A 9,936-nucleotide genomic window follows, 5' to 3' on the forward strand; every position below is an offset into this window, starting at 1 on the left:
TTCAATTTTTAACTAATTTGTATATTTGGGGTTTTTATGTAGATAATGAAGATGAATCAAATACTAAACCAACTACATCCAGTGAGGGTTCAAACATTTTTGAAGTTATTGATGAAGATAGAATGGAAGGAGGAGATGGAGAAGATGAAAATTTGAATGATTTAATTTAATGGTTGATGAATTTTAAATTTGTAATGAACTTTATTATTATATGTCTTAAGACTTAAGATGGAGAGAGACATGAAGACTTAAGTTGGCATGTGGATGGAATTGTTGTTGCTTTAAAATTTTTAATGGATGATAATGATAATAAATGTTTTAGGTGATTTATGTAGTATCATGATATTGATATTTTTCTTATATATGGTTGGTGTTGATGGGGGAATTTTTGAATGTTCGGTTAATTGGTTAATGTGGTTGGATATGTTGTTATTTGCTTATTTTATTATTTTAGGTATGTGATTTATTATAATCTCTTTTGGTTTGATTTAGTTTGTTAAATAAATAAATAAATATATAAAAATATATAAATTTTAATTATTTTATATTTTTTTGCAGTCGACCTGCCAACCCGCCAACCCAAAAGTGGGTCGGGTCGAGTTGGCATTTTGCCAACTCCACCAAATGGCGGGCAGTGCCCCGCCTCGCTGTGCAAATGGCGGGTTTTGTGGCTCAAGGCCGCCAGCCTGCTTTGACAAGATTAACTATAGGGATGAAGGTGCTAGAGGAAGTGAGCGTTTGAAAAGACCTTCCACCAGATGGACTAGGGAAGTAGTATACCCAGCTCCCTCTCCAAGTTCCACCAAATAAAAGGGAACTAAAGCATAGTCCATTGAAGTTCCTGTGGATAAGAGAGCATAACTAAATGACTCTATTGCTACCATTAAGCGTAGCCTCATTTTCATGACACATGACGGTGTAGCGACGATTTGAGCATTATAGGCGTAGTGTAGTCTTTGGGGTTTCTATAGCTGTCCAAGGGTTTCTCCTTCGGGACGCTTGTCACTTATGTTCCTTTTTCTTTCTTGTTGTTCTTCTGTCTCATGCACCTCCACATTTAGTGGATGTTTTGTTCTTTTGTTCTTGTCACCTTTATTGATACTTTTTTTTCCTTTCAATGAATGTGGTTTATCCACTTTTTCAAAAAAAAAAAAACAAAGAAATGCGATAACTATTCTAATTGATAGGAGATACAAATTGTTGTACTCTATCCTAATTTAGACCTCGGGCCTCTTTAGATTTTATAATTGTACTAGGGGTAAAATGGTCATTTAGCAATAGTGGCATTCTTGCATGTTTGCATAGTGATTTTTTATGTGAAAAATCGGGGCACTGGTCTTTTGGACCCATTTTTAATTTAGTTTTTCTATTAGGAGGACACTTAGGTCATTTTCTATATATATATATATATATATATATATATATGTATGTATATTAAAAAAAAAAGAGAAACAAAGTTAACCAACCCGGGCTTTTTCCTTTTCTTTCTTCTTCTTTCACTTACTCCCTTGCCTTTGGCCGACCATCAACCTTAGAAATAAAATTTTTTTCTCATGGCGAAATTTCCTGTATTTAGGGTCCCTAGTTTGAGGGAACCCTATTATGTTTTATTTATTGATATTGTCCCCTATTTCAGTAATTGTTATATCATGTTTGTATTGAGCCTTACGATGACCTGAAGGTGGGGGCCGTTGTGGGACCCATTTCTTGTTGTCTTGGCGGTTGCCATGTGCACAGCTAGGTTTGGGGCGTGATAATTTTAGTGGTATCAGAGCTAGAGGTTTAGACTGATCTTAGTTCAAATTCTGAAATTGTTGATTTCTCTAAAGGCTAGTGGATCTAATTACTGATTTGCATTTAACATAAGTGCGTATAGGAGTTAAGTCTAAAAGTTATCCTTCTTTGTTCTTTTCAGCTAGAGTGCCAGCACAATGTCCGCGTACACGTCAAGGAGCTGGTGTTCCTTCTGGGGAACCCACTCCTGCTCAGCCTTCTTCTTCCCCTAAGCAAGAAGTCAGTTCAGGACATGAGCATGTTGTGGCAGCCTCAGTACATGCTCCTGGAGTTCTGGGCCCTGTACCTCATATTGTAACCCAAGGAGTAGCACCACCACCGAAGCTTTCCAAAGCTTTTAAGGTATATTGGGATGCCTGTGGTTGGTAGTCGACTATATCGTGAATATCGCGACTTCCTTGGTTATCTGAGCCCTGCTTTGAGGGACATCCCCATATCGAGCCAAATGGTTCAGCACCACCATCACTATCCCCACTACCTTCGGCTCGAAAGAACACTGGAATACTGCAAGATCTACGGAGCCTAATTTTGTCCAAGCTATTGAAGGAAGGAAGACAGTTGGGATGTAATGCTTTTGATGGCTTAGGTGATGCCATGGCTGCTAAAGAATGGTTGAAAAAGTTGCTTGCTACTTTTGAGGACATGGGCATAGAAGATGAACTGAAACTAAAGGTTGCAGTCAGATTTTTGGAGAACAGAGCAAGGATCTGATAGGAAACTCTTAAGGCCCGTTCAGATGTACCACTGACTTGGTCAGATTTTCTACATGAGTTTGATAAAGAATATTACACTCGATTTCACCGTGACCAGAAGCGGCAAAAGTACATGAAATTGATTCAGGGAAACAAGGCAGTGGTAGAATATGAAACAAAATTGAAGGAATTGGTAAATTTTGTGCTTGAAATTGTTGGTGGTGAAGAAGATTTATGTTCCAAGTTTGAGGCAGGACTGAATCTTAGTGTCAGAGAGAAGATGTCAGTTACTGGAAATCAAAGTTTCAAGGAAGTGGTTCAGTTGGCATTGAGAGCTGAGAAATTGGTCCTTGAAGGTAAACACCTTTGTGAAAATCTAGCCAAGAGAAGAAATCTAGATTTTTTAAGGGCGTCCAAGCGCAGCAAGAGTGAGGATACTTCTTCGCTTTTTCAGATCCAACTACGTCAAACCGCCATAAGGGCAAGTCGGTAGTCGAAAAGGCGCTACTTCGCGAATGGTCAGTATGAAGGAAAATCAACAGGAAATGTTCCTAGATGCCAGAACTGCAATAGATTTCATCTGGGTCCATGCCGTGAGCCGTGGAACACCAGGGTTAGCACCTTCTCCTACAGAACGACAGAGTCAGTCCAAGGGTGTACTGTCTACTGTTTCTACACTTATTGCCCTGACCAAATCAATTGCTACTAGTAATAATCCACAAGGTGGAACACCGCGACCTCAGACCCGTTCTCAGACTAGAGTTTTTGCCATGGCCAATGATGAAGCAGAGGACAGACCCAACGTGATTACAGGTAATGTATCCATTTTTCAGCATAATGCATATGTTTTGATAGACTCAGGGTCAGAGAGATCTTTTGTTAGTTTGCATTCTCATGTCATGCCAATAGGATAGTCTCTCCATTAGACTGTGAACTTCTGATCCAAGCACCTCTGGGTGAAGAGATTGTCAGAGAGATAGTTTTTCAGGGATGCTCTATCAAGGTGAAGGGTATAGAATTTGAGGCAATCTGATTCCATTAGAGATGCATAAGGCTGCCATTAACTGCTTTAGGAAATAAGTGACTTTGCAAACCTCTCATGGAGCTAATATTGTGTTTGAGGGTTGTGGGATAGAAAATATGCGTTTGGCATCATATCTGTGAAGAAGACACCGCATCTATATATCGAGCACAAATATCATTTTTATTTTTGTGGGTTCTTCAATTCCTAATGGAGGCAAGCCTCTATTATTAATTAACCTGCATTAAAAATCTCATGAACCTCCGATTAAGGGAAAAAGTACAAGTAAAAAGGCAAGAAGATTTTGGAAATTATAAATCTTATTATTTAGTATATATATATATATATATATATATATATATATATATATCCAATACATCATTATATGTCATTATATGTCAACATATAACTTATATATATATATATATATATATATATATATATATATATATATATATATATATATATATCATTGTCACGCCTCGCCATGTCACCGATCGCTACTCGATTGCCATCTTAAAAATAAATATATCTCATAACAATTTTTGTTGTCATCTTGAAACGAATAAAGTCACCACTGCGACGCTGCTTTATCATCGCATTGCAATATATCTCATTACTACCTTGAGATAAATTTAGCGACTCACCCTCGAGATAAAGCACCCTTTATCGTTGCTTTGATATTAGCAGTGCATATTTCTCTGCTATTCATTTGCTTACATATCATTTCCAGATATTTATTTATTTTTAATCCATACTTATCATAGTGGGTTTTTAGAGGGTACGTGAGCATATAGCATGCATGTTTCTCTTCTCCCTTTTTTTGTTTTTTGTATGCATGCTCCTCAATTTTTAGAGGGTACGTGTGCATGCAAAATTTTTTATATCATGCCCATATGCATGCATGACATGCTTCTCAGTCATATTTAATGTTTCTCATTCTTTTTCTCCCATCACACCTAATCACTATAATGCATCATTTCCCACTTTTTTTTATTTGTTTGCATGCTATTTCAACAAATACACGGCATCATTTCTCATTTTTTATTTGTTTTTTTTTGTTTGCATGCATACATATAATAATTTCCATGAATATATCTCCATGGTGGGCCCCACGTGAGTATATGCATGCTTATTATTATTATTATTATTATTATTTCATGCTTTATATTTTTCCACTTATGCATGCATGCTTCTCATTTTTTCCATGATGCTTCATTTTTTTTAATGGTGGGCTCATGTGCTTCTCATTTCTTCTAAAATTTTTTTTGAAATAATTTTTTTATTACTATTATTGTTTTTCTTATTTCATGCACGTATGCATGCATGGTTCTCAATTTTAGAAACTCCACGTGCACAATTTTTTAACAAACATGATCATGAATTTCAAGAGAAAAGAGGAGAACGGCCAGCTCAGATTTCTCTGTGTTTTTTTTTTCTTCTAAATTTCATCTCATTCTCAACTCCATATTAATAAGCTCTTATATTGCAAGCCTTGATGAACTTATCTGAGAAATTTATGTACCTTGTCCATAAAGGCTTGAGTTGTGGGAATGCATGGTTTAGTTTTGCCATTGAAACTGTTGTGTTCTATTGGTATCCAAGCCCCAATATATGCCAATAAGGCTCAATCATGCTCATGAAATGTAATTAAACCTGGTGGCAAAGTCCCTAACTGCCACAAGCTCAAATCTGATTTCAAGTTATTTTGAAGCCGATGGTGGTAAGCGAAACTAATGTTAGTCCTTCTCAAGATAAAAAAAAAACATTCATACCATAAGCCCATGCACATTCATGAGGATCAAAATTCTCTGCTATCAAAGGATAGGAGAAATTCAAATAATTTTTTAACTTCTTTCTCATCACAAACTTATCTTCTCCTCTGCATGTCTCTACTTTTTCTTTCAAGTTAATATCCCATAATGGAGAAAGATCAGCTTGAACAACAATATCATCATCTAAAAATACCATCTTCTTAAGGCTTAGAAACAACTCAGGCAAGCGTATACATATATATGGTTTATGATGGAGTGATATTTTGGGCTGAGAGTTTGGGAGCTTGGTAGCCACAACGATAGGTTTCAGCTGACATTGGAGACGATCGCCGATGAGACGCCGCAGAACTGAGAGCGTGCAGTTTTGTCCTTTTGCATTGCTCCAGAAATAGGGACCCTCTCTTTTCGTGAACCAATCAAAGTGATGAAGTCCTCTCGCCTCCACCACTGCCACTTCCAATGGATGAAGAGAAAACGACACCTGCATGGCGGAGTACATTTTCCGGAAATTTTTTAGAATCTTCCTGATCTTAAAAGGGATAGGCTCCCACCCAATTCATCATCCTTTAAATATGATAAAACCTTTGTCCATGAAGCTCTAAAGTAGCTTGTTGCATATTGCCAAACCTGCCCAGGCCGTCTGCGTACCTGATGATCTCCAAGAAGAGCTCTGAGCTCAGAATCCTTCACTTTTTGAACTATATATAGCATATTATTCATATTGCATCCCTTCATCATCATAAAATTTTGATTTTTCTCAAGATTGGCAATTAGCAGTAGGACTCATGAGACCAAGATCACCACTTCCATCTCGCTATTCAATGCCTTCAGGGAGATTCCCATCTTCAGTGGAGCTCTCATCAAGAAGGAAATCAAGAGAATCTTAATAAGAAAACAAGAGCACATGATATAGCGTATGTCACCATTGGCATTATCTTCTTTGAATTCTCATTCTGTACATTATTACCAAGTTCAGTGAAGATCCCTTTAGCGGCATCTTTGAACCTAGTCAGTATCTCCTCGGTCTCAGTGATAAGGGGCTCCACGTACTCGACAGGGAGCATACTGCGGAGTTCCAACATCGCACCAGAGAGTGCCTCGTACATGCCAAGGATGCGGAAGATCTTCTCCGACGAGCGCCGGCAAATAGCAATGGCATGACCGAAGTTAAGAAGCTGCATGATGCATCCCTTGGCAGCCTCGGCGAAGCGCTTATCACGAAGAGTAGGAGACTCGGTAAAGATCACTAAGAGATCACCGCAGCAGTAGCAATCATGGCAGCTTCAATGGCGAATAACAGCAGTAGCAACAGCGACACCAACACCAGCAGAGACAGTGACACCGACAGCGGTGACGGTGATGATAGCAGTAGTAGTAAACGTCGAAAGACAACAGTGATGACAACAACAATGGTGAGCATCGGCGACAGGCAATGCAGCGACGACAGCATCCGGCATGGTTGGCGGCATTATCTCAGCTACTCAACTATGACGGAGATTTTTTTTTATATGGATTCATTTAGATATATGGGGAAGAGAGAAAAAACCTTGCTGGTTCTTCTTCACAAATCCTCTAACTCTCTTCTTAATTTTTTTTTTACTCTCTAAAAACTCTCTGTTTTTCAATTCCTCTCCCTTGGTCTTTTTTTTTTCTCCCATTTTAAAAACCTCTGCCTCCTCTTATCCTAATCCCAACCTCTCATTCATATTCTAATCCCAACGACCCCCGTGAGATCACAACGAGTAGGATAGCTGGATAGGATCAAAAATTTAATCTTTTTTTCTTTTTCTTTTATATATATATATATATTTATTAATTCCAAATTTGAAATTTGAAATTTTAATTTTTAAATTTATATATATATATATATATATATATATTTATTGATTCCAAATTTGAAAATTTTGAAATTTGAAATTTTAATTTTTAAATTTATATATATATATATATATTTTTATTGATTCCAAATTTAAAATTCACTTAACCCAATTTGCCTCGGGATATGTGCTCAGGTGCTTCTGGATTTGCATTTCTCAAGTTGCCTCGGGATGTGTATTTGGGCCATCCTAAAATTTGATATTGCTCTCGAGATATGTATTCTCAAGGGCAATCTCATAATTTGCATTTTGCCTCGAGATATGATCTCAGGGGAAATTTTTGTAATTTTTATTTTGCCTCGAGATATGATCTCAGGGGAAATTTTGTAATTTGCATTTTGTATTTGCCTGGGGATTTGCATTCTAGTCCAAGACAACCAAATAATCAAGATTAAGATTAGGATGTTTAAATTTAAATTTAAACATATCCATGATTTAAATTTTTAATTAACTTAGGATTTGGGTTCGATTAGGATATATGTTACATTATTTATATATAAACAAGGGTGAAAGGAAAGTTCTTTCGAGGTGTATGATACCTTCTGTGGAAGTAAGGAAATTTGTGCACAAGGGATGTGAAGTATACCTGGCTCACATAGTAGATAAAAGAATTGTTGGACCAAACCTCAAGGATGCCCCCATTGTTCAGGAGTTTGAGGATGTATTTCCTGAGGAATTGCCTGGATTGCCTCCAGATCGAGAGTTTGAGTTTGCTATTGATTTTCTACCGGGTACTGCTCCAATCTCTATTCCACCGTATCGCATGGCACTAACAGAACTAAAGGAGCTAAAAGTTCAGTTACATGAATTAGTGGATAAAGGGTTTATACGCCCGAGTGTGTTACCCTAGGGTGCACCAGTTCTCTTTGTGAAGAAGAAGGATGGTTCTTTTAGATTGTGTATAGACAACCGGTAGTTGAACAAGGTGACTATCAAGAATAGGTACCCTTTACCTATAATAGATTATTTGTTTGATCAGTTACGTGGGGCAAGAGTGTTTTCAAAGATTGACCTCTGGTCTGGTTGCCATCAGTTGAAGATCAAGGAGAGTGATGTGCCGAAGACAGCATTCCGCACACGATACGGGCATTATGAATTTCTGGTCATGCCTTTCGGTCTGACTAATGCCCCACCTACTTTTATGGATTTAATGAATAGAGTCTTCAGACCTTATCTTGACAAGTTTGTAATTGTCTTCGTCGATGATATTTTGATCTACTCAGCAACTGAAGAAGAGTATGCGCAACATTTACATATAGTATTGCAGATCCTTCAAGAAGAGAAGTTGTATGCTAAATTCTCAAAGTGCGAGTTTTGGTTGCATGAAGTGGTCTTCCTAGGACATGTGGTATTTGGAGAAGGAATTTGTGTAGACTGAAAGAAAGTTGAAGCAATCATTGATTCAGAACAACCAAAGAGTGTGTTTGAAGTTCGAAGTTTCCTTGGTTTGGCCGGTTATTATTGGCGTTTTGTGGAGGGTTTTCTCATATTGCTGCACCTTTATAACGGTTGACTCGAAAGGAGGTAAAGTTTGTTTTTGATGAGAAGTGTGAGAGCAGTTTCCAAGAATTGAAGAACCGCCTGACTTCAGCTCCAGTGCTCACTCTGTCTACTAGTGGTAAAGAGTTTGTAGTGTTCAGCGATGCTTCACGACAAAGTCTTGGCTGTGTATTAATGCAAGATAGAAAGGTAATAGCTTATGCTTCACGACAGTTGAAGAAACACAAGTTGAATTACCCTACCCATGATTTGGAGTTAACAGCAGTGGTTTTTTCCCTGAAAATTTGGCGACATTATCTTTATGGAGAGAAATGCTTGATTTACACTGATCATAAGAGTTTAAAGTATTTGTTTACTCAAAAGGAGTTGAACTTGAGGCATCGAAGATGGCTAGAGTTGATCAAGGATTATGATTTAGTGATTGACTACCATCTAGGGAAGGCCAATGTGGTAGCAGATGCTTTAAGTAGGAAAACTTCAACTTCTTTAGCTTCTGCTACAACATCTTATTGGTCTCAACTCGCAGTTCTTCGAGACATGGATGTGAGACTTAAGATCGAGCCAAAGGGAGTTCTGTTGGCAACTTTTGTGGTAATACCATTATTACTGGAATAGATTCAGGAATCTCAGAGAGCAGATGAAGAGTTAATGAAGAAAATACAGAGACTGGAAAAAGGTGAATCTAGCGATTTTGTGCTTTTCAATGATGGTATTTTGGTATTTCAGGGAAGAGTTTGTATTCCAAGGGATGCAGGACTCAGAAGTGCTATTCTAGAAGAAGCTCACTCTTCAGCCTATGCTATACACCCATGCAGCACTAAGATATATCATATAGTCAGGGAAGATTTTTGGGGGTCTGGAATGAAGTGTGAGATCACAGAATTTGTAGCAAGATGCTTAGTTTGTCAGCAAGTAAAAGCAGAACACCAACGACCAGTAGGACTATTACAACCTTTGTCTGTTCCAGAGTGGAAGTGGGAGCATAATACTATGGATTTCGTGGTTAGGTTACCACGTACTCTTCAGGGGCATGATGTTGTATGGGTTATTGTAGACCGTTTGACAAAGTCAGCCCATTTTCTGGCCATTCATACCAAATACTCTTTGGAGAGGTTAGCAAAGCTATTTATAAGTGAAGTTGTTAAACTCCACGGAGTGTCTGTTTCAATTGTTGCTGATCATGACCCGAGATTTACATCTCAATTTTGGCCTAAGTTTCATCAGGCTCTTGGGACAACTTTGAGATTCAGTACTGCATACCATCCTCAAACACACAA

The 9,936-nt window shown here is 37.8% G+C and overlaps 1 pseudogene; it reads right to left on the reverse strand.

The window, feature by feature from the left end:
- Positions 1-4,977: 4,977 nt before the first annotated feature.
- On the reverse strand, positions 4,978-6,751 carry LOC120254103 (annotated as a pseudogene).
- Positions 6,752-9,936: the final 3,185 nt, after the last annotated feature.

The sequence above is a fragment of the Dioscorea cayenensis genome, unplaced genomic scaffold (genome assembly GCF_009730915.1).
Source record: "Dioscorea cayenensis subsp. rotundata cultivar TDr96_F1 unplaced genomic scaffold, TDr96_F1_v2_PseudoChromosome.rev07_lg8_w22 25.fasta BLBR01000343.1, whole genome shotgun sequence".
Taxonomy (NCBI): Eukaryota; Viridiplantae; Streptophyta; class Magnoliopsida; order Dioscoreales; family Dioscoreaceae; genus Dioscorea; species Dioscorea cayenensis.